General features: G+C 37.9%; 1 long non-coding RNA gene across 1 annotated transcript in view; it reads right to left on the bottom strand.

Moving 5' to 3' along the window:
- The window catches only part of LOC123569122 (uncharacterized), a 216655-nt gene that overhangs the window by 79992 nt on the left and 109707 nt on the right, over positions 1–26956 (bottom strand). Inside the window, exon 2 of the long non-coding RNA XR_006692650.2 lies at positions 23806–23974. This is a non-coding gene — a long non-coding RNA (uncharacterized lncRNA). The remainder of the gene's footprint in view (positions 1–23805; positions 23975–26956) is intronic.

The raw sequence follows: 26956 nt of genomic DNA, 5'->3' as shown, positions 1-26956 counted from the left end.
AACAATGATTCCATTAAACTGGAAGTTTAGATTGCCACCTGGCCACTTTGGGCTCCTCCTACCTCTAAGTCAACTGGCTAAGAAGGTAGTTACAGTGTTGGCTGGGGTAATTGACCCAGACTATCAGTCTGAAATCAGTCTACTGCTCCACAATGAACGTAAGGATCAGTATGTGTGGAATACAGGAGATTCCTTAGGGCATCTCTTAGTATTACCAGGCCCTTGATTAATGTCAATGGGAAACTACAACAACACAATCTAGGCAGGACTACAAATGGCCTAGAACCTTCAGGAATGAAAGTTTTGATTAATGCATAAGGGAAAACTCCATGACAAGTTGAAGTACCTGCTAAAGGCAAAGGGAATACAAAGTGTGTAGTAGGGGAAGGTAATTATCAGTACCAGAGACAACCATGTGACCAGTTGCAGAAACGAGGACAGTAATTGTCAGTATTTCTCCCTTACTTTGTTCAGCGTATGTTTGTGCATGTATACACTTGTACTAAGAAAATATCTTCATTTATTTCCTTTGTTTTTCCTTTATCATGTGACATAAGATTTATTGACTTCATATTGGCATTTAAGTATTATTAACTTTATGCATTAATGATAGCACTTAGGTTAAGCGTTCGTGCACTTCCAGTTGTACAAAGTATAGCTGTATTATGTTGGGTGTACTTATGACCTTATTATTATCATCTTTATTTGGAGATTAAGTATAATTTCAGGAGATATGTATGGGTTCAAGTTGACAAGGGGTGGACTTGTGATGGTTAATATTAAGTATCAACTTGATTGGATTGAAGGATGCAAAGTATTGTTTCTGTTTGTGTCTGTGAGGGTGTTGCCAGAGGAGATTAGCATTTGAGTCAGTGGACTGGGAGAGGAAGACCCATCCTCAATGTGGGTGGGTATCATCAAAAGGCTGCCAGGGTAGCTAGAAAAAGCAGGCAGAAGAAGATGAAATAAGCTGGCTTGCTGAGTCTTCCAGTGTTCATCTTTCTCCCGTGGTGGATGCTTCCTGCCCTTGAACATCAGACTCCAGGTTCTTCTGCTTTTGGACTCTTGGACTTACACAAGTGGTTTGCCAGGGACTCTGAGGCCTTCAGCCACAGACTAAAGGCTGCACTGTTGGCTTCCCTACTTTTGAGGCTTTGGAACTCAGACTGAGCCACTACTGGTTTCCTTGCTCCTCAGCTTGCAGACAGCCTATTTTGGGACATCGCCTTGTGGTCACGTGAGTCAATTCTCCTTAATAAACTCCCTTTCACATATACATATATCTTATTAGTTCTGTTCTTCTTGAGAACCCTGAAAAATACATATGGTGTGGGAAGGAAGAGAGTAGTGAGGGAGAATGAAGCATTTAGGATAATTCTTAGATTTATGGCTTAGTTAACTGAGTAAGTGGAAGTTTAAACACCAAGAGAGGAAACTAAAATAGAAATGAGTTTGGGGAAGAAAATGATGAAAGAATTTGGGAAATATTGATACGTGTGAGGTGCCTGTGAAATTCTAAGTAGACTGATCCTATAGACAGATAGTTTAGGTAAGAGATTTGGGTGAATGCCTAGATTTGAGAGTCTTCTAGATATAGATGGTAACTTGGGAATGGGTGAGGTCACCAAGAGAGTATGTGAAAAGATTAAGAGAGGATACCTAAAGTCTGTAATCAGGATTTTGACATTGTCAAAGCAAAGCACAGAGGAAACTTCCAGGAAAAGGAAAACCAGAAGAGAATAGTGTTATAAAAGCTAAGGAAAGGGGGGCTTTCAGAAAGAGGGAAGCGGCCAACATTATTAAATGATGTAGAAACATTTAATAAGATGAGGATAAAAAGTGCCTATTGGGTGATCGTACCACTGCACTCCAGTCTGGGCAACAGAGTGACACCTCATCTCCAAAAAAAAAGTGCCTAGTGGATCTAGCAACATAGAGCTTATTGATGACCACACGGAGATCAGTTGCAAGGGGCCCGAAAGGTAGAATCAAGTTTATGGTGAATTATCGACAGGCATTGTAAATAAAAGGTAAAAGTAGAGACAGAAATTGCAGATAGATCTTTCACAAAGTTTGATTGAGACAGGATGGAGAGATGATGATAGCTAAAAGATGATCAGGGATCAGGGAAGATCTTTTTCAAGATGGAAGCACTCAACCTTTAAATAGGACAAGTGTCTTCATGCTGTATCTGAGATAATTCTAGCAGTACTGTGACTACTGGACCCCAGAATTCAGACTCTCCTGAGTGTAGACTGCTATATGCCTGTTTGAGAATGACTGATATGCTTCTCTGGAGACTTGTGCCAATGGTAACACTTTCAGCAATCATCTCAAACTGGTATAATAACTTCAATAGCCTTTCAACTGGTCTCTCTTTCTCTAATATTTCCAACTTCAAACCCATTTTACACCAGTAGTTTGTGACCTTTTAAAACTGTAAACTATTGAACAACCACTAATATAACTACACAAAGAGATACTATTAAAAATGCTATTAAAAAGTATTATGGGATTCTCAAAATTGTTCAGGTAACACACAGGAAGACAGGAAGAGAGAAGCATGGGAAGAAAAATCAGAGGCAAATGAAAAGCAACTAGCAAAATGGCAGATGTGAGCTCTACCATATAAATAATTACTTTAAATTTAAATAGTCTAAATACACTAATTATGAGGCAGAGATTGGCAAAGTAGATAACCTTTTTTAAAGATTTGCTACCAAAAACATAATACATAAAAAGAAAAAAATGGTAAATTTGACCTCATCAAAATGAAAAACTCTTGTTCTACAAAAAACTCAGAGTGGGAGAAAACATTTATAAACCATACATCTGACAAGTAATTTGTATCTGAAATATGTAAAGGAATCTCAATACTCAATAATTATTTTTTTAAAAAATCCCTGTAATCCCAGCACTTTGGGAGGCCGAGGAGGGCAGATCACGAGGTCAGGAGATCGAGACCATCCTGACTAACACGGTGAAACCCCATCTCTACTTAAAAAAAAAAATAGGAAAAATTAGCCGGGCTTGGTGGTGGATGCCTGTAGTCCCAGCTACTCAGGAGTCTGAGGCAGGAGAATGGCAAGAACCTGGGAGGTGGAGCTTACAATGAGCTGAGATTGTGCCACTGCACTCCAGCCTAGGTGACAGAGTGAGACTCCATCTCAAATAAATAAATAAATAAACCAGAAAATGAGTAAATACATGAACAAACATTTAGTTGAATAGGATATACAGATGGCCAATACACACAGGAGAACATGTTTAACATGGTTAGTGATTAGGGAAATGCAAGGCAAAACTGCAATGACATGTCATTACAACCTATAAACAAAATGAATTTTTTATAGTGGCAACACCAAATGCCAGGAAGAATTTGGAGACAATGGATCACTCATACATTGCTGGTGGGAATGTAAAATAGTACATGTACTCTACAAAATAGTTTGGCAGTTTCTTTTAAATCTAAATATATAATTCCTATAAGACCCAGCAACTGCACTCAGAGAAATGAAAACTTAGGTTTACACACAAAAAAAGTACATGAATATTCACAGTAACTTTATTTGCAATAGCCAAAGACTAGAAGCAACTCAGATGTCCTTCAATGAAAAAAAAAAAATGGTTAAACACACTGTGGCATATCTATACTATAACATACTACTCAGCAATTCAAAAGGAATTATGGAAATATACAACAATCTGGATAAATCCACAGAGAATTATACTGAGTGAAATAAGCCAATACTCAAAGACTACATGCCATTGATTCCACTTATAAAACATTCTTGAAATGAAAAATTCTTGAAATGGAAAACAGACTAGTGGTTTTCAGGAGAGAGGAATGGGGAAGGGGAAGGGAGGGAGAGAGGAAGGGAAGGAGGGAGGTGTGATTCTAAAAGAGCAACCCATGGGGGATCATTACAGTGATAGAACTTCCTGTATCTTGACTGTATTAATAAAGACACAAACATGTATTTGTGATAAAAGTACATAGAACTCAAATCACAGACTGGGATCAAGTATTTGAAAAGGACATATTGATAAAGAACAGTTATCCAAAATATACAAAGAGCTCTTAAAACTCACCAGCAAGAAAAGTCAGAGGAAGCAAATGAGAAACAACTAACAAAATGGAAACCAATAGGAAAATGAACTACCCGATTTAAAAATGGGCAAAAGACCCAAATGGACACTTCATTTAGGAATATATACAGATGGCAAACAAATACATGAAAAGATGCTCAACATCATTCGTCATTAGGGAATGCAAATTAGCACACCAATGAGATACCACTACATAAGCCTATACGAATGGCCCAACATCCAAAACAATGACAACACTAAATGCTTGTGAACATGTGGAGCAACTGGAACTTTCATTGATTGCTAATGGGAATGTAAAATGGTACATCCTCATTGGAAAACAATTTGGCAGTTTCTTAAAAAACTAGACAGACTCTTACCATAACATTCAGGAATCTTGTTTATTGGTATTTACCCAAAAGTTGAAAACTTACATCCACACGAAAACTGCACATGGATGTTTATAGCAGCTTTATTTGTACCTCTCAAAAACCAGAAGCAACCAAGATGTCCTGCAATAGATGAATGAATAAATACACTGTGGTACAGACAATGGAACGTTATTTAGCACTAAAGGAAATGAGCTATAAAGTGACAAAACATGGAGGAATCTTAAATGGATATTCCTAAGTACGAGAAGCTAATCTGAAAAAGTTAAATATTGTATTAAGCATATGACATTCTAGAAAAGACAAAACTATGGAGACTAAAGAATGCAGCCAAAAGACACATGAAAAAATGCTCATCTTTACTGGTCATCGGAGAAATGCAAATCAAAACCACAATGAGATACCATCTCACGCCAGTTAGAATGGCGATCATTTAAAAATTAGGAAACAACAGATGCTAGAGAGGATGTGGAGAAATAGGAACACTTTTACACTGTTGGTGGGAGTGTAAATTAGTTCAACCATTGTGGAAGACAGTGTGTGGCGATTCTTCAAGGATCTAGAACTAGAAATACCATTTGACTCAGCGATCCCATTTCTGGGTATATACCTAAAGGATTATAAATCATGCTACTATAAAGGCACATGCACACGTATGTTTGTTGCGGCATTATTCACAATAGCAAAGACTTGGAACCAACCCAAATGTCCATCAATGATAGAATGGATTAAGAAAACATGGCACATATACACCATGGAATACTATGCAGCCATAAAAAAGGACTTCATTTCCTTTGCAGGGACATGGATGAAACCGGAAACCATCATTCTCAGCAAACTATCACAAGCACCGAAAACCAAGCAATGCATGTTCTCACTCATAGGTTGGAGTTAATAAGAACACACAGACACAGGGTGGGGAACATCACATACCAGGGCCTGTCGGGGGGTGGGGGGAGTGGGGAGGGATAGAACTGGGAGAAATATCTAGTGTAAATGATGAGTTGATGGGTGCAGCAAACCAACATGGCACATGTATGCATATGTAACCTGCACGTTGTACACATGTACCTTAGAACTTAAAGTATAATTATGAAGATAGATAGATATGTAAATAAATAAATAAAAATTCAATGGCTGCTAGAGGTTGGCAGAAGGAAGGGATGAATAAACAGGGCACATAGGATTTTTAGGGCAGTGAAACTATTCTGTATGATACTATAATAATGGATACATGTAATTTTACATTTCTCAATGCCTATAGAATGTACAACACCAATGATGAACACTGATGCAAACTATGGATTTAGGTCACAAAGATGTATCAATGTAGGTGCATCACTGGAAACAAGTGTATCACTGTAGTGCAGGATGCTGACAGTGGGGGTGTATGGGCCTCGGTGGAGAAGGGGGGATTTGGGGACTCTCTTTACTTTCTGCTCAATGTTTCTGTGAACCAAAAACTGCTTAAAAATAAAGTTTGTAAAAAAAATTTACATAGAACTAAACACAAGTACAAATAAAACTGAGGGAATCTGAATAAGATTGGTTGCATTAATGTCAATATCGTAGTGATATTGTTCTATCATAGTTTTATGAGATCATTGAGGTATCATAAGAGATATTATTGGGGAAACTGGGTAAAGGGTTCATTTAGTCTGTTCTATTTCTTACAACTAAATGGGTATCTACAACTATCTCAAAAGTTTAATGAAGAAATCTAAACTAGATCGAGTCTCCATTTTGTTCAAAAGCATTCAACTTTTCATATCCCTTAAAATCAGAGCTGCTTTCTGTATTGCATGTGGTCTTACATAGTCTACTCTTTGTCCTCTCTCTCTCTCTCTCTCTCTCTCTCTCTCTCTCTCTCTCTCTCTCTCTCTCGGCATGCACATGAGTGTGTGTGCACAGGCTTCAACCATACGACTTTCTCTCTGCCTTAGATATTCCAGACTACGTTGCTCTCTGAGCCTTTACACGGTTGCTTCTGCCTCGACTCTTCTCCAGGTCACTTCTATGACTGCCTCTATCTTGTTCATTAGTTCCAATGTCACTATTTCAGAGGATATGTTCCTGATCATTCTATTTAAAATGATTTTCCCAGACACTCTGTCACATTACCTCTGTCACTTTATGTACTGTAGTCACAACTGGAAACTCTCTACATTTTTATTTGCCTTTCCCCCCTTACATATCCTCCTCTGCAGAATGCATGTTCCATGACTCAAGGAATCATTGCTTTGTTTCCTACTGTGCCTGGTACCCAGCTCAGTACCTGATTCCCAGGATATGCTCAGTAAAGATCTGCTAAGTGAATGAAGTTTTTTTAAATGCATGAATGTCTCAAAGAAGATACCCATTTAAATGGGAAGAAAATTAAGAGAAAGAAAAAGAACTATAGTTTAAGGCCTTCAGAATGCAGCTGTTTAAATTGCACTTTCACTGAGAAATAATAGCTTTAAAGGAAGGAAGACATATTGCTTGGTAGGAACCAAAATCAATTTCCCATCTTTTCTGAACATATGCAGAGGTGAGTCTGAAAAGTAATTAACTACACGTTCCCACTCCCTATGCTCTGGGTCTGTGAGTAAGGTTAATGTGCTCTTAGAAAGAAGAGTCCCTGTGCCTCCTAAGATGAAGGTCAAAGATCTGAAAGAATTACAAAGCATGTGTTTTTGGTACAGGATGCTAGGATGTTTTATTCTAGTTCATTGTTAAATCTATTATTTGCCTGCTGCTTGTCTGATAGCTCCCTCATTTCAGTAGATTTGGTGCCTTGAATGTATGAGAATGGTGAAGTATGAAAGAAAAGACGTCCAACTTTTTGGGGGGAAAAATGTGTTTACTCACCACAGCAGCACTTTGGCCTGACTCCATCAGGTAAAAATTGTTCAGAAGCAAAGCTCAGAAGAGGGTGGCAGGCATTGCCACCCTCACCCCTCACACAACACATTCTCCTGATGTTTGCTGCTGCTGCTAGTCCTCTGGCTAGACTAGGAATGATTTCTCTATTTCCTGCTGTCTTCGTTCAAGCTACTATTACAAGATACCATAGACTGGATAGCTTAAACAATGGAAATGTATTTCTCATATGTCTGGCAGCTAGAAGTCTAATATCAAGGTGCCAGATGATTTATTCCTGGTGAGGATCTGCTTCCTGGTTATGTCCTTAGAGGTGGAGGGGAGGAGGGAGAGAGGGAGGGAGGGAGAGAGAGAGGGAGGGAGAGAGGGAGGGAGGGAGGGAGGGAGGGAGGGAGGGAGGGAGGGAGGGAGGGAGAGGAATCAGGCTCTCTTCTATCTCTTCTTATAAAGGTGCTAATCCCATTACGAGGGCTCTACTCTAATGACCTAATCACCTCCCAAGGTCCCACCTCCAGTGCCATCACATTGGGGATTAGGGGTTCAACATATGAATTCTGGGGAGCAACAACATTCAGTCCATAGCTACTGCCAGCCCTATCTTCTCTCTTCTGCCTCCAAGGTGGGTTTACCAAGATGTAATTTCTCAATACCCAGCATCCATCTATAACCCAGGAGAGAGAAATATATGAATAGTGAAGCTTTAGTCAGAAACCTCAAACTCTCTCAGTGGACGTGACAACTGACCTTCACAAAGCCCAGGTTGTCTGCCAAAGGGTAGAATTCCAGTACCCCCAACTCCTCCTCCTAAAACAGCAAGGTTTTCATATGTTGTCTTTGTTGCCTTCTTTGGAAGATTAGATTTATAAATAATTTTTGAAAGTTATTTTGCTCTACCACAGAAGTTTGAAAATGGCTCTAGCATACTTTTGAATTTCCTCCTGGTTTAATAATGGCCAATGAGCTAATGAGTCAGTCTTCTTTACTAGACACCCTTCATAATTCAAACTTCTAAGCATCAGGGTGATTCAGGGCTCAGTCCTCAGCTCTCGGGTTTCCCCCTCACTCCTGAGGTGTCCTTTCCAGTTCCTTGACTTTAAATACTATCTACATGCTGATGGCTCACAGACATGTGTCACTGGCCCTGACAGTGCCTCTGAACTCCAAACTTCTCTGTGCAGTAGCCCATGAAGCTTTTCCACCGCAACGTGCACTGGACAGCTCAAGCCTAACCTGTCCAAAACTGAATTTTGGATAGAGCCATTCATTCCATATTCTTAACTTTTCTCCAAGTCATACCCTATATTTCACCCCTCAGTGAGTTGTGAATCTGCCCTGTCTTCAAAATATATCCCATCACATCTCACCATCTGCACAGTATCCTCTTTGTCTCTTGTGATTTCCTGCTGTGCTTCCTGACCGTTCCCTTAATTTCTACTCTGACCCTCTGCAGTCTGTACAGAGCAGCAAGAGAAACCATTTCAAAAGAAACCATTTCAAACTATAAATCAGATCATAGCATTCTCCTACTGAAAATCCTCGAGTAGCTTCTCATTACCCAGGGAATAAAATCCAAGCTCTTTACTGGAGCTCAGGAAGCCCCACCTGGTCTCGCCCCTGCCCCTTCTCTAATGATTCCTTTTTCTACACTCTCCCATAGCTGCCTGCTCCAGCTACACTGGCCTCCCCGCTGTCCTGCGCTCCTTCTCAAGGTGTCTGCACCTGCCTTTTCTTCTGCCTTGACCATGCTTCCCCCAGGTATCTACATCCTTAGTCCTTCACTTCTTCAGAACTCGGCTCAAGTGTCTCCTCCTCAGAGAGGCCACTTCTGACCCTTCCACCTAAAATAGCAAAGCCCCTCACCATCATTCCCTGTTCCCCTTATACAAATGGCTCCCAACTTGTGATGGGTTGACTTAGGATTTTTCAACTTTGTGATGGTGCAAAAGCGATAGCTTTCAGTAGAAACCATACTTCAAATTTGGAATTTTGGAATTTTGATCTTTTCCTGGACCAGCGATATGAAGTTTGATACTCTCTCTTGATGCTGGACAGTAAGTAGCACAGGAGGCACAGCTCCCAGTCAGCCCCCCCATCATGATCCCAGGGTAAACAACCAATAGTGTACTGCATTGCTGGATAATTTAGCCCAACTGTTGGCTAACGTAAGTGTTCTGAGCACACCTAAGGTAGGCTAAGCTAAGGTATAATGTTCAGTAGGTTAGGTGTAATAAAAGCATTTTTGACTTATATTTTCAATTTACAATGGATTTATCAAGCTGTAACCCCATTGTAAGTGGAAGAGCATCTATATTTATTTTCTTAATACTATCAGTCTGATTTATATTACATTCGTTATGTTGTAGTTACTATACTCTGTTTATTCATTGTCTGTTTGACTCACTAGAATGTAAGCTCCACGAGGGCAAGGAATTTCTCTTAGTCGTTCTTATGTCTCCAGCCTTCAAAACAGCACCTATTATAGGGCAGTTGATTAACAAATAGTTGCTGAATAAATCTAATTTTTCAGATAAGAAAATTAAAGCCCAGAAGATGTAAGTACTAAGAGGTAAGAAAGTGAAGCAATTGCTTAAAAAAATAAAAACTCCTCCAAATTGTTTTCCACAGTGGCCAAACTAATTTACATTCCCACCAGCAGTGTATAAGCATTCCTTTTTGTCTGTAACCTTGCCAACATCCATTATTTTTTTACTTTTTAATAATAGTCATTCTGACTGGTGTGAGATGGTACCTCATTGTGGTTTTGAATTGCATTTCTCTAATGATTAGTGATGTAGAGCATTCTTTCATATGTTTGTTGACCAAGTGTATGTCTTCTTTTGAGAAGTGTCTGTTTATGCCCTTTGCCTGTTTTTAAATGGGGTTGTTTACTGCTGGTTGATTTGCTTAAATTCCTTGTAGATTTGGAACTTAAAACAGAACTGCCATTTGACCCAGCAATCCCATTACTGAGTATATACCCCAAGGATATAAATCATTCTACCAAAAAGATGCATACACTTGTATGTTTAGCACAGTACCATTCACAATAGCAAAGACATGGAATCAACCTAGATACCCATAAACGGTGACTGAATTTAAAAAATGTGTTACATATATACCATGGAATACTACACAGCCTTAAAAAAAAAAAAAAAAAAAACCATGTGCTTTGCAGCAACATGGATGCAGCTGGAGGCCATTATCCTAAGTGAATTAACGCATGAACAGAAAACAAAATACCACATGTTTGCACTTACAAGTGAAAGCTAAATATTGAGTACACATGGACCCAAAAAGGGTAACAATAAACACTGGGACCTACTTGAGGGTGGAGAATGGGAGGAGGATGAGGGTTGAAAGACTACCTTTGCTCACTATGTGGTGACAAAATCATTTGTACAACAAACCCCAGTGACATACAATTTACCCATGTAACAAACCTGCACATGTACCCCGAACCTAAAAGTTGAAAAGGAAGAAAAAATCTAAATATTATGTTCAATGCACGGAATTTGTTGACCAAAATAAATTGTCACATTCAGGTATAAGGCCAAATAAAAAACCAGCATTTCCCTTCTTGCCTGGTTATATTAGAGAACTAGTATTTCTGGAAGCAAGAGATACCAACCTTTATAGAGACTTTTTTGTCAGTTTTCCACTGACATGAGCAATGACCAGATAGTTGAGATAACATGCAAAATAAAATTAAATAATGTGAAGCCTAGGAATATGAAGTGAGGCAGAAATTGTGCAGTAATACCTTAGTAATAGTCACATTCCTAGAGGGATGCACCTCTACTTTGAGATGCTGTGGTCTGAGAGGAGCTTCCTTGAGAGTAAAGTGGAATAGAGGTCACATCCATTTGTGCTCTGTGAGCAAAAAACATGTGGGTGCCCAAACAGAAGTAGCCAGCCATACTATTTCAGGGTTAAAATAGATGACTGAGGGACCAAGAATAGATATGTCTGATAGACATCCCACCCTATCTATAGTATATCAATAGCTCACTTAATAATAAGGATTTATGAGAAACAAATACCTATAGATAAATACTTTGCTCTCCTTTATAGGACAATTATTTTACAAAACAAAAAGGATCATTGTACTAATTTCTTGACAATTAAAAAAATTATTTCCCATCTACTCATTCTGTGGCTATTGCACCACAGAGAAAATGGGAGGAATATCCACTGGAAGGTCAACTGGTTGTCTCTGTGGAATCATCAGTGAATCCCGAATTGGGTCTCATCAACCTCTTTGGCCTTTAACATCGCTGTGGCTGACAGGCTGTTTTATATAATCCACCCCTTCCTACCTGCATGTGCACACACATGCAGACCTTCATACTTGTTCGCATCTGGTACTAACAGAAGTCAAAGTCTTCCTGGGAAATGCTGTCCTGTGATGGTGGGAGTCCAAACAAGCCAATCCTGAATGTTGGGTAGTACCCAACCTGATATCTTAATTGTACTGCTAGAAGAGAGAACAATTTTCTTTCAACAACTTTAGTATTAGCAAAGTCTGCTCACTCCTGGAAAAGATGTGCTGAGAAATATAGCACCATTGAACTTGACAAGGCCTGACTCTTAAAACTGGGTTTGGTTTCACATTGTATTCTTTTTTCTTTCTGAGTTTAATTCAGTGGCCATCTCTTGCAAGCAAGCAATCTTCCCCCATTTTGGCAAATCCACTTAAAAACATAGCCAGTTTACTTGAGCCACGTCATTGAAGTGCAACAGTGCTACATGATACAGGTATGTGCTCATGAATTCCTTATTGATGGAGGGGCCTACCTGCCTTATCTTTCCACTGTACAGTATGCTCTGGGGGAAGGCTCAGAATAAAATCAAAATTTTAAAGTCTATAATCTAGCATTCTCTAGAAACTCATATGGGGCATGTTAATGAAGCAGTGGCTCTGGTCCATGGCTGCCCATCAAGATCACCTGGCAACTTACAGAAAACGCCAGTGCATAGGCTCTGTCTGCAGGGAATGGGACTTCAGTGGTCAAGCGGGAGCTCAGGTAGAGGGCTTATTATTTTTAATGCTCCCAAGACACTTCCTATTTGTACCAAGGAATGGCACTATTTGGTCAGGGCAGATTTGAAAGCATGTTTCATCGTATACTAATTGTATTATCCTGACCAAGTTTACTCATTTTTGAAAAGACAGGACTAGCAATTAATACTTCCCTAGATACTTATTCCCCGGTTGGGATCGCATTTTCCCCATTTGGAGCTGATATCACTGCTTGAACTCTGTAGGTTACTATTTAACAGGTCAAAGATTTAGAGATTTCCTTTTGTAAAATGGGGATTTTTATAAGTAGAAACATATAGGTTTAGTGTGGAGATTAAGTGAAATAATGTGAAAAGTACTTAGTCTGGTACTTGGCACATGTAAGATTTCAGCAAGCCTTAGCCACTCTGTTCACTCCCTAGCACAGTATCTGGCCAAGGGTAGACTCTATATAAACCTAAATAATTTCCTCTCCTTCCCTTCCATCTATCACTGTCCCCTACCCTGATCTCTATCCTTATAATTCGGGGCCTTGGCATTTAGAAACCAAATCCCTCTACAGGAGATTAAGATGTCCAAGTATAATTTTGAATTCTGTCTCTTTTAAAATCATGGTGGATTAAAGAGGATATGGTGTGTGTACTTGTGGGACAATGAATATATTTATAGATATAGTTAAGATATTACTCAGGTTCTAGTTTTTAAAGTAAAGTATTTAAGCATTGGGCAATGCCAGGCACCTCATAGAAACTCACGAACATTCATAGGACCTTATTACTCAAGGTGCGGTCCTTGGACCAACAGCGTCAGCATCTCCTGGGAGCTTGATAGGAAAGCATGTTCTGAGGCCCCACCTCAGAACTGCCAAATCCAAATCTGCATTTGAACAAGATGTCCAAGTGATTTATGTGCACATTGAAGTGTGAGAAAGACCACCATAAGATGACAAAATGATGGCTGACAATCGAAAGTACCCATGGACCTAGTTAACAGAGGCTTTAGGATCAATTCCTCACTGCTACTCCTGACCATCCTCAGCCCAGGCTGCTAAACCAGCTACTAGGACCACATTGTTGCAGTGTGAGGAAAAGCTCTGAGTCTGAAGTGGCTCTAAACCAAATCCCTCTAGTGTGAGCATACAGAGCCCTGGCCCTATTCACAAGCTGTGCCTCGCACCCCAACACCTTTCTCCCATACCCAGATCTCCAGATCTCCAGATCTCATACTGACCCCCTGGACCTAGGGCTCATTGCCTCAGCCTCTGAAAATTCTCATACTTTCCCACTGGATCTGGCAAATGATGATGCTCTTTCACTCCTCATTCCCGACTTTCCTCTTTTGGCTACAGTGGCTCTTCTTATGTTCTCTTCTTCCCACTCTGTGAAACAGCTCTACCCAGGAGGTGAGGACTCTAGAACTAGACTGGCCACTGAGAAAGGAAATGTGGCTAAGGAGGCACAGTCAAGTGGGCTGTTGAGGGCTGCTTTGACCTTTTCAAAGTCATCTGATCCTCAGGCTGGCTCTTCGGGGGTGCAGGCTCTCTGGAGCAATGTTTCTTAGAGGAGGTGTGGGGTGGGAGAGGGACTCTGAATGCTGCCAGGATAACCCTTGTTTGGTAAAGAGAACACTGCAAGGGGCTAAAACCACTCCTGATTTTCTCTTTAGGAACTGCCATTTTGAAATTGCCTTTCAGGTTCTGGACTTTCTCCCTGTCTATTCATCTTGACCAAATTGGTTAAATAAAAGACACTCTCTGCTTTGCAAACCACAATTATGTTGGGATGAAACTCAATAAAAGCTGCATCTGATGTGTACATCAATAGATCACTCATTCAGCAGTTGCTAAAGAGAATCCACCAAGCTGCCCTTGTTTTCCTGCAGATATGGCATTTTTGTTTATTTTAGTGCATATTGTTTGGCATCTTAAATTATGTATTTTTTATTCCAGTCATTTCACAAGCAAACTGATTTCACTGATAATTAAATTCCCCCAAAAATGGCAATTTCACCACTTATTTTCATGTTAGTAGGAGATGGCCTGTGGATTATTAAGCAGGTGTTAGCTCTCACCCACCCACATACCCTTCAATGCAATCGGAAAAAGATGTCAACAGTTCTAAGGAGTGCCCAGATGATATGGAGTTCCCACAATCTCGTATTTGGAGACATATATCATGCTATTTATGCATATGGGTTAGCTCAAGTATTTGGGATTTGTTTTAAAGCCTACTAAATTAATTTGAGGAACTCTGAATGCAACAATACAGATTTTGGCTATGTTCTAGTAACATATGATTTTATACTGAATTAAAATATACTGTTATTGGTATTAGTTTAGGTTTTAAATAATATTTTATATTTCACAAAGCCCATTTAAAAAGGTATTTGACTAGAATGAATAATACCCCATGAGACTGGCAAATTCAGGAAAAGGCAGTCTGTGGCATCTTATACCTATAAGTTCAGCTGATGTGGGGGGTTGGCGTGACCCATTCCACTTGATGAGCTAACTATTCCCATTATAATCACACCTTTCTCCAATGCAGTAACACTCACATATTACCAATTAGGCAGATACTTTTTCTTCCAGTCCCTAATACAGTATTTTTCAAAATGCCAGTTACAATCCTTTAGTGAGCCATAAAAACAATTTAGTGAGTTTCATACAGTATCTAAAACGATAGAATAGAATAGATCAGAGTGCCTCACAGGCAAACTTCAGTGATGTGTATGTGTGTGTATAATTATATGGTAATATAGATTATATTGCTTATTATGGGTTGTAGTAAAAAAAAAAAGTTTGAAATACACAAGTGAACCTAATATTGGTTCCCTCTTGAAATTATTCCATGATTTGGACATCAAGGATTTTTATCTCTTAAAAAGCCCGAGTCATTAGATTGCTACAAAGCTAATGCCTATTGCCATGTCCAAGGAAAGGCTCTGGATCTTCTAGTTAATTAATAATACTGAGAATTATCTAATGATCCAAATCAGAGGTTTTCAAAGTGTGGACCCAGGATCAGCAGCATCAGCTCTCAACATCACCTGGGAACTTGTTAGAAATGAAACTTCGTAAGTCTCACCCTAGATCTGCTGAATTAAAATTTTAGAAAAGGGACCAGCGATCTGTGCTTGAACAGGCCTCCAGGTGATTCTGATGCATGTGAACATTTGAGAACCACTGGTCTATCCCTACATGCAACCCAAGTATGAGTCTGGATTTTGCTTCTGCTTGTTAATATATGACCTTATCCATCTGAAAATCCCATCCCAAGTATTTCTGCAGGGCCTCAGAGGGTGCCTCCTATATGATGATTAAGTCTATTCAGTTATCAGATGACATCCAACAATGTTTTTCTTTCCTCTTGCCTGCAGCCTCCTGCCCTTGGTTCTGCTAAGGCCTGATGGGTACTGAGACTGCCTCTGTTTGGGCTTGCTATCTCCCATTGGTACCACGAAGGCCCGGAAATGTCGATGCTATACGTGGCTACTCCACAAAGTGGGAGAACACAGCATAGTCAGAGGCAGGGGCTTATTTTATGCAGAACAGTATAAACTCATACTAAATGGTTTTATTTGAAAATATCACAGTCCATCCAATTCATTAAAGGCTCTTTAATATAATTTGATATATCAGTAATTCTTGTGTGATTTTATGTCCATTTTATGCACTTTTTAGATCTTGAACAGAGTTAGCTTTTCTAATATTTCCATAAATCTTATGAGGACTAAATAAGATGACTTAGATAAAATGATTTTTAGGTGTATGGCACAAAGTATGCATTTGGTTTCTCTCTGGCAAGATGAAGACCCTTAGCTGTTAGTTTAACAAGGTACAAGACTCTTCCTCAAATGTAAGTGTTCTGGTTTCCACAATATGAGCCCTAGAGTTTAGGGGACTACACGCATATACTTACGTGAGGTTTTCAATCTGGAGGGGCTAAGTAGTGTTTTCCAACAGAAATCCCAGTGTTTAAGTGTCATAGAATTTTCTAAGGACTCAAAGGGCAGAGAATAGTAGGCTCTTTAGGCTAAAAATTTCTGCCATCACACCACATACACACACACACACACACACACACACACACACACCCTACAAACATCCCCACCCCCTACACCACATACTATATACACACATGGACAGACACACGCACATGCACACCTTACACACGCCACACATAACCATGTCCATACCACACACCACTCCACACTTTCCCCCATACCATACACCAAGCACAAATTCACACACATGCATAACACACACACACACACACACACAGAGTCAGTAGTGTCTTGCTGCTGTGAATTCTCTCTGCCCTGCCTCTGAGGCATCATCTGGGAGATGAGGCAGCCATGTCTCTTCCTTGACCTCTAGCCATGAGAGTAGGTGGGAAAAATGTACAGTGTGGTTTAAAGAAATGTGAATAGATCATTTATCATGGAAAAAATTAAACATAGTTAGAAAACTAATCTAAAAAGATTTCAACTCCAAATCATGTTATGAGATTTCAAGCCCTCAAAATATAGATATGTTTTGGCTGGGTGCGGTAGCTCACACCCGTAATCCCAGCACTTTGGGAGGTCAAGATGGGAGGATTGCTTGAGCCCAGGAGTTCAAGACCAGCCTGGGGAACATGGTGAGACTTCATTTCTACAAAAAAATTTAAAAATTAGCTAGATGTGGTGGTGCACACCTGTAATAGCAGCTATTTGGAAGGCTGAGGTGGAAGGATCAATTGAGCCAGGGAGATCAAGGCTGCAGTGAGCCATGATTGTGCCACCGTACCCCAGCTTGGGTGACAGAGCAAGAACCTGACTCAAAAAAAAAAAAAAAAATAGATATGTATCTCTATATAAATTATCCCAGAACTCAGGAGAAGAGAAAAATTCCCAGTTCACTTTATAAAATTAACGTATTGTGGAAGCCAAAGCTAGACAAAGAAATGGCAGCAAAACATATCAATTGTACCAATTATTATAGGTGTAAAACTTCAAAATTGAATGTTAGCAAATAGAATAATCCCTCAATATGTTAAGTGAATAATACATGATAACATAATACTTTAATTGAAGAATATAAAGATAGTTCAATATAAATAAATAATATAACCCATCATATTAGTAAGGTAAACAGAAAAATATATGATCATATATATAAAAAGTTATGTTGGTATAAGTTGACATTCATTTTTTTTCCATCTTTTTATTGTAGTAAAAGGTACCACATACAAATTACCATCTTAAAAATTTATAATTGTAAGTTCAGTATTATTAAATCTATTCATAATGTACAATAATCACCACCATTCATCTCTATAACTCTTTTCATCTTGTAAAACTGAAACTCTGTACCCATTAAATGATAACTCCTCCCACTAGTGGGCAACCACCATTCCACTTTCTGTCTCTGATTTTGACTACTCTAAGTGTCTCATGTAAGTGGAATTATACAGCATGTGTCTTTTGTGACTGGCTTATTTCACTTAGCGTAATGTTCTAAAGGTTCATCCATGATGTAGTTGTAGTATATGTTAGCATTTCTTTTGAAGGCTGAATAATGTTCCATTGTATGTATATATCATATTTTCTTACCCATTAATCCATCAATGGACACTTTGGTTGCTTTCATGTTTTCACTATTGTGAATAATGCTGCTATGAACATAAATATGCAAATATATTTGAGATTCTGCTTTCAGTTTTTTTATTTACTCAGAAGTGGAACTGCTGGATCATATAGTAATTTTAGTTTTAATTGCAAACTGTCATACTGTTTTCCACAGTGGCCATACCATTTTACATTCCCACCAACAAGGATTCCAATTTCTCCACATTCTTGTCACCATCTGTTACTTTCTGTTTTTTTTTTTTTCTTTTTTCCATAGAAACCATACCACTGGATGTGAGGTCATATCTCATTGCAGTTTTCATGTGTATTTCCCTAATGAATAGTGACATTGAACATCTTTTCATGTGCTTACTGGGCATTTATATATTTTCTTTGGAGAAATGTCTATTCAAGTTCTTTGACCATTTTTGATATGGGTTGTTTGTTTTTCTTGTTATTGATGAGTTTTTTAATATAGGAGTTCTCTATGTAGCTAGATATTAACCCTCTATCAGACATATAATTTGCAAATATTTTCTCCCATTATGTGGATCACTTTTTTACTCCATTGAAATTGCCTTTTAATGTACAAAATTTTACAAATTTTGTGAAGTCCAATTTTTCTGTTTTGTTGCTGTTGCTTATGTCTTTGGTGTCCTGTCCAAAAAATGTTACTGAATCCAATTTCATTAAGATTTTTCTCAAAATTTTTTCTTCTTTTATTTTATTTTATTTTTTTATTTTGGAGATAGGGTCTCGCTCTATCACTTAGGCTGGAGTGCAGTGGCATAATCTTGACTCACTACAACCTCTATCTTAGGGCACAAGCAATCCTCCCACCTCAGCCTCCTTAGTAGCTGAGACTACAGGTGCATGCCATCACGCCTGGCTATTTCTTTTTAGAGACTAGGTTTGCCATGTTGCTCAGGGTGGTCTTGAACTCCTGAGCTCAAGTGATCTGCCCGCTTTGGCCTCTCAAAATGCTGGGATTACAGGCACAAGCCACCACGCCCAGCCTCTCCCATGTTTTCTTCTAAGGGTTTTACAGTTTTAAGTTTTATACTTGGGTCTTTGAGAACTTTTTGTTAATTTTTATATGTGGTATAATGTATGTGTCCAACTTCTTTTTCTTGCCCGGTACCATTTGTTGAAATTTCCCCATTTCAACAAATGGTGAAACACATGGTTTTCACACTGAATGGTTTTGGCAACCTTACCAAAGATCATTTGACCATATATGTGAGGGTTTATGTCTGGACTTTGTGTTCTATTCCATTTGTCTATATGCCTGGCTTTATTTCAATAGCAAACTGTTTTAATGACTGTAGCTTGGTAGTTTTGTAATCAGAAAGTGTGAGACCTCCAAGTTCGTTCTCTTTCAATATTGTTTAGGCTATTTGGGGTCCCTTAAGGCTTTCCATATGAATGTTGAGATGGATGTTTTTTGTTGCTGAAAAAACATCCTTTGGATTTTGATAGAGATTCCACTGAAACTGTAAGCTGTTTTGGGTGGTATTGACTTTTTAACTATTAATTATTCCAATTCATGTACACGGAATGTCTATCCATTTTTTTGTGCCTTCTTTATTTCAGCAACATTTTGTAGTTCTCAGTGTACAGGTTTTTCTCCTCCTTGGTTAAGTTCATTTCTAAGTATTTTATTGTTTTTGATGCTATTGTAAATTGTTTTGTTTTCTTGATTTTCTTTTTGGATGATTCGTTGTGAGTATATAGAAATGCAACTAAACATTTTGTGTTGATTTTTTTCTTGAAACTTTGCTTAATTAGTTTATTGTTAATTCTAACAGGGTGTGTGTATGTGTGTATAATCTTAGGGTTTTTTATGTATAAAATAATACCATCTGCAAATGGAGATACTTTCACTCTTTCCTTTCCACTTTGTATGCCTTTTATTTATTTCTTTTGTCTAATTGTTCTAGCTAAGACTTCTAGTACTACATTGACCAGAAATGGTAAAAACAACATCCTTGTATTTCACAAAGAAATTTCACTTTGTCATGGTGTATAAGCCTTTTAATGTACTGTTGAATTCAGTTTGCTGGTAAGTTGTTGAGTATTTTTGCATCAATATTCCATCGGGAACATTGGTCCTTAATTTTCTTTTCTTGCATTGTCTCTGTCTGGCTTTGGTATCGGTGTAATGCTTACCCCATAGAATGTGTTTGGAAGTGTTCCCTCCTCTTTAGTTTTTAAGAAAAGTTTGAGGAGGATTGGCATCAATTCTTCTTTGAATGTTTAGTAAAATTCATCAGTAAAGCCATTGAACCCTGGGCTTTTCTTTGTTGAGAAATTTTTGTTATTCAGATTTTCCATTTCTTCATGATTCAGTCTTGGTAGGATGTGTACTTCTAGGAATTTATCCACTTCATCTAGTTGTTGGTGTACAGTTCTTCATAATTTTCTCTTACAATTCTTTTGTTTTTCATAAAATTTCCAATCATGTGCCTCATTTTGTTTGATTTTAGTTAAGTCTTTCCTCTTTTTTTCTTAGTCAATCTAGCTAAAGACTTATCAATTTTATTGATCTTTTTGAAGAAGCAAATCTTTGTTTTTAAATTTTCTCTACTGTTTTTCTATTCTCTATTTTGTTTATCTCGGTTCTAATATTTATTATTTCTTTCCTTCTGCTAACTTTGGTTTCAGATTGTTTTCTTTTTCCAGTTTTTTAAAGTATAAGGTTAGGTTATTGATATCTTTCTTCTTTTTTAACGCAAAGGTTTGCAGCTGTAAATTTCTCTCTTGGCACTGCTTTTGCCGCATTTTGTAAGTTTTGATTTTTTTTCATTTTTATTTGTCTGGGGATACTTTCTAATTTTTCTTGTGATTTATTATTTTTTTCAGCTAGTGTTTGTTTAAATCTTCCCAGGCATTAGTGATTCCTTTGCTTACCATTATTTCTGTATTCATGCCTTTTTTTCTGGGATTATTTCTTTTCTTCTGAGGTTTATCTTTTAGGAATTCCTTTGATGAATTAGAAAACTAATTTAATTTCTTCGTGCTCTCTATTTTAATTGCTCTGAAATACGTTTATTTTATCTCATTTCCTTTTTTTTTTTTTTTTGAGACAGAGTCTCGCTCTGTCGCCCAGGCTGGAGTGCAGTGGCACAATCTTGGCTCACTGCAAGCTCCGCCTCTTGGTTTCACACCATTCTCCTGCCTCAGCCTCCCGAGTAGCTGGGACTACAGGCGCCCACCACCAGGCCTGGCTAATTTTTTTTTTTGTATTTTTAGTAGAGACGGGGTTTCACCGTGTTAGCCAGGATGGTCTCGTTCTCCTGACATCGTGATCCGCCCACCTCAGCCTCCCAAAGTGCCTGGGTTACAGGCATGAGCCACCGTGCCCGACCTCTCATTTCTTAAAAAGTGGTTTCACTAGGTATAGAAGTCCAGGTATCAGTATTTTTAACATATCGTGTCACTGTCTTTGGCTTTCTGAGGTTGCTATGGTAAGCGGAATAATGACCTTCCCAAAATGTCCTCATTCTAATCCCTGGAATCTGTGAATATGTTACTTTACATGATAAAACGGACTTTACAGATGTGATTGAGTTAAGGATCTTGAGATGTGGAGATTCTTCTGGATTATTTGCCTACACGAAATAAACACAAGAGTCATGATAAGAGATAGGTACTAGGATTAAAGTGAGTGGTAGTAAACATGTTGATAGAGATTGGTGTAATGGAGCTGTGGAGTGCGCGCAGCCTTTAGAAGCCAGGAGGTGCGAGGAACAGGGTTTCCCTTGGAATCTCTGGAAGGAACCAGCTCGCTGATATCTTGATTTTGGCCCCATAAGATTCATTTTGAACTTCTGACCTCCAAGACTATAAGAGAATAACTGTATGTTTTTTAAGCCACTAAATTTGTGATAATTTGTCACAGCAGCAATAAAAATCTAAGGCAGCCTGCTGTTGGTCTAATTATAGTTCTACTTTAATCGTTGTTGTTGTTGTTGTTTTAATCTCTGGCTACTGTTAAAGTTTTCAGTTTTGTCTTTGGTATTCTGTAATTTTATTTTGATGTCTAAGTTTGGATATCGTTTTATTTATTGTGCTTGAGATTCACTGAGTTTTCTAACTGGTGTCTTTGACCATTGTTAGGAAATTTTCACCCATTGTCTCTTCTATCATCGTCTCTCCTCCATTCTATTATCTCCTCTTGGAAATCCAATTATGTTTGCAGGTCTTTTCACCCTATCCTCCATGTCCCTGTTTCTATGGGCTACATATGCTGTACTTTCTCAAATCTCCTTTCCATAGTTCCTGTTTACCTGTGTCTAATCTTCTGTTTATTCTGTCCGCTGACTTTTTAATGGAAATGGTCATATTTTACATTTCTAAACGCTCTATTTGGTCCTTTTTCAAATATATCTGGTCAGTTTTGAGAGCCTTATATTCTTTTACCACACATTCAACATAGTATTTTATTTCTATAAACATAAAACATACTGATTTTATATTCAGTGTTCAATCATTCCATTATCTGCAGTTTTCATAGATAGAATAACGTGCTTTGTTGTTATTTCTCATGACTTGCTCATGGTGGTTTGTTCCCTCCTGTGCTCAGCGAGTTTTTGAGTTCTTGTGCCTTGTAAATTTTATGATGGATTTATGGAAATTCTTTTAGGTGTTTGTATAAACTGTGGTCCTCCAGAAATAATTTACATTTGCTTCTGCTAAACACCTTGGAGAATTATCAACCAGGAAAAACTTTAAACTAAATTTTAGTTTAGAATTTTGTGTCACACAATCAGTATTAGTTTAAGCCCCACACCTCTGTGTTTTATGAGCTTGTGCATAAGGATTTTAATGGGATACTTTAATCTTTTTTACTCTTCTCTATCCAGGGTGAAGCCAAAGGCATGTCAAAGTCATCTTCTTTCTCATGGAAGTTTCTTTTCTAGGTCTATATTAGTCCATTCTCATGCTGCTATAAAGAACTACCTGAGACTGGATAATTTATAAAGGAAGAGGTTTAATTGACTCACAGTTCTGCAGGGCTGGGGAGGCCTCAGGAAACTTACAATCCTGGTAAAGGGGGAAGCAAACACATCCTTCACATGGTGGCAGGAGAGAGAAGTATAAGAGCTAAGAGGGAAATACCCCCTGCTAAACCACAGATCTTGTGAGAACTCACTCACTATCATGAGAACGGCAGCATGAGGTAACCTCCATGATTCGGTTACCTCCCACTGGGTCCGTCCCATGACATGTGGAGATTGTGGGAACTACAATTCAAGATGAGATTTGTATGGGGACATAGCCAAACCATATCAGTGTCACCCATTGAGCATGCCACATGTTTGATCACATGTGAATGGGGGTGAAGGTTTCTAATTGGACTTCCCAATCTGCCTAGGCCCAAGGCTTTGCTTCTGTCATGAGTTCATTAAAACCCAGGACCTGAGTCACCAGGGACTGGCAGATATCTCAAAGGCAAAACAGACTATAGTATTTGCTTATCAGCTACTGAGATTTTACTTCTTGTATTTCTAAGTGTTCCTTTATTTTCCTGACAATTCATGTACACATTAAGAAATATATCATCTGTATTTTATGCAGCATCTTTAGGTGTGAGGCCTCTAAAAAATCTAGTGTCCTATATTGTTGAAAAGATCCTCGTATAATTTATCTATCCCTGTGTAACATATTATCCAATACTTAGTGTATTCAAACAGGAAACAACTATTGTAAGTTATGTATGTCAGGAATGTTTGTGCAGCTAATCTCTCTGCAAATCTGCAATCAATGTGTTGGCCAGGGCTTTTGTCACTTCTAGGCTCTACTGAGGAAGGATTTGCTTCTAAGTTTACTCACATGACTCTTGGAAGCTCATGAAGTATTCATTTCATGACTCACTCACATGGCTGTTGACAAAACTCATGTCTTTGCTGGCTACTGGTTGGAGGCATTAGTTCCTTGCAGTGTGGATCTTTCCAAAGGGCAGCTCACAACACATCAGCTTGCTTCTCCTAGAGTCAGGACTCTGAGAGAGGGAAAGGGGGAGAAAGTAACAAAAGAAAAGGTGAGCAACATGGAAGTCACTTTTCGGGTAACCTAATTTCAGAAGTGACATCCCATGACTCACCGTCTTCTATTCACCAGAATCAAGTCACTATTTCTAGCCCATATTTAATGGGGGTGAGGGAGAAATGTATTTACATATGTGAATACCTGGAGGAAATAACCGTTGGGAACCAATTTATTTTATATTATTACTTTTGTCTTTTTTTTTTTTTTTTTTTTTTACTTTCATTTTAGATTCAGGAGACACATGTGTAGGTTTGTTACCTGGGTATGTACGTGATGCTGAGGTTTGGGGTAGGAATGATCCTATTACCCAGACACTGAGCATAGTACTCAACAGTTTTTCAGCCCTTGCCACCTCTTTCCTTCCCACCTCTAGTAGTCACCACTATCTGTCATTGCCATCTTTATGTCCCTGAGTACCCAATGTTTAGCTCTCACCTATAAGTGAAAACATGCAGTATTTGGTTTTCTGTTCCTGTGTTAATTTGCTTAGAATAGTGGCCGCCAGCTGCATCCATGTTGCTGCAAAGGACATGATTTTGTTTTGTTTTTGGGGGGCTCTGTAATATTCTATCGTATATATGTGCCACATTTTCTTTTTCCAATCTACCTTGGAGTAACCATTTTAAAGATTGCCTACCTCACTTCTATAAATCAATATTTTTAAATGAAGACCAAAGTGGAAAAAAATTAGGAAAATAAATAGGGAGTTTTTCAAAAAAGAAATTTAAATGTCTGATAAATATATTAAAAATTTACAACTCTCTAGTAACCAAAGGAGTGTTATTTCAAATAGTAATTAGGTAATAATCTTTATCAGATTGACAAATTTTTTAATGCCAAATGTTGAGAATATATAGAAACTAGCAAACTTGAACAATGCTGGTAGGAGTATAAATTAATATCTATTTTGTAGTTTAATTTGGCAGTATGTCTTAATTCCCCTAAAAGCCTAGGTATCCTTAAAAATCTATATATTAAATCCATATTAAAAATTCATTATTCCCAAATTTCACACTGAGTCACTTTTCCTAAGGAAAATTATAAAATAATAAAAATATGTGTGTAAACTATGGCCGTATTTATGATAAAATCATTGGAAATAAATACCCCTTCTAAAAGAAGGCATTGGTAAATAAATTGCCCCACATACTCATAAAAAAAAACTATGCTGGTGTTAAAAATAATATTACAAATCTGCTTACATTAACATGAAAAGAAATACCCAACATATTGTTTGGTAAGCAAAATAGCGTATATTGTATGGTTCATTTTTATTACACATAACGCTTAAATACATATATATGTAGAGAAAAATAGCAGACTGTAGGTAATGCTCAAAAACTTGTATATGTAGAGAAAAAATAGCAGACTATAGTAGACTGTAGTTAATGAGGTCACCTACAGACAATGGAATTACAAGTGATTTTTATTTTCATCTTTCTAATCTGTATCATCTAAATTCTCTATAATAAACCTTTATGATCACAATTTTAAACAAAAAGTGTTTATTTCTAAAATAAAAACAAAAAGTATAATCCAACTAATCTATAAGAATATATAACTTTCTAATTATCTAGTAGTTTCTTTCTAATGTTTTCATTAGAATTTCAGAAATATACATTTGTCACTGCATTGAAGGTCAATGTGTAATGCCAATATTTATTTTGTAGCCATTGAGTCCTGCCGTTAAGAAACTCTGTCTCCTGACCCACAGATAAGTATGCAGTTAATCTAATTTTCATATTGTTGCCCCATTATCAAACTAATAATAAAAATAATCAAACATCAGATAGTATAAAACATACAAAGCAATTTTCACATCACCAGTTTATTTAGTCATCAAAATCCTACTGTTGAGAGAGGTATCACAATCATTGTCCATTTTACAAATGAGGAAATGAAGATTCAAAAAGATGAAGTAACTTATTGAAGACATGATTGTTAGCAAATGGAAGAGCCAAATCTAAGAATTGTGCATCACTGACTCCAAGTGCTGGATGCCCTTTTAGCTTCCAAGACTTTGGTGCACCCACTTCATGCTGAGGCATTCTGCTAAGTGCAGGAAACAGACGGATTAAGAGGGACATTACTCTATCTTTGAGAGGTTTACATTAAGCCCTACAGGTACTCTTCTCACCTACACATTGTTCTGCAAAAAGATGCCTGGAACAGACCATTCTTTATAATATACACACCCAGGTGTTTGAACCCATCGCTTGCTGACTAAGCCTATGTCCCTTTCATGTAATGATTTCCATAGCTGCATTTTATATCTTGGCAGTCTAGTGTGGCTGGATTATCTAAGTTCAAGCACTTGCCTTAATTTTGAACACTGTGCAAAGTTAAAGCTCTTCGCGTATACCAATAATTGGAGTTGGAGTGGAGGATCTATGATGCCCAACAGGTTACTGTAGCATCGTAGAGGAAAATGCAAAACGGTCCTCATAGGAAAATATATAACGTGCCCTCACAGCACTGTTCCTTGACTGCAATAAGGAGTCAGGAAATGGTAGCTGGAACCCTCTGCAGAGCAATCTTAGAAATTTGAATTAGAACTATTGAATTTAGTTATTGCTTTAATTTCTACTTGATTTCCACTTTTAATATCTCTGCCACTTTATGGGAATTAGTATGAAGTTCTATTTTCTTATGTGTTGTGTAACATTCCTTATCTACTTGTATTTATAAAATACCCTAGCTCTGTTTTAAGAAAAGAAGGTGCCATGTGTCATTAAAAAGCACACTTCTAAGACAACAAGAAGAATTCTGGGGCAGAATTGGAATCAAATAGCCCATTTTAAATAGTTTGGTTTGAAGTGTGATCATATTAACTTTAATGAATTTAGTTAATATATTAATTATCCTCAGCACATTTCATCTATATTCTTAACCCCCATTTTGAGATAATAGTAATAATAATAATAAATGTACTCAT

This window comes from Macaca fascicularis, chromosome 15 (genome assembly GCF_037993035.2).
Source record: "Macaca fascicularis isolate 582-1 chromosome 15, T2T-MFA8v1.1".
NCBI classification, from domain to species: domain Eukaryota; kingdom Metazoa; phylum Chordata; class Mammalia; order Primates; family Cercopithecidae; genus Macaca; species Macaca fascicularis.
Note: the sequence above shows the minus strand (reverse complement) of the source record. Positions and strands in the feature narration are given on the sequence as shown.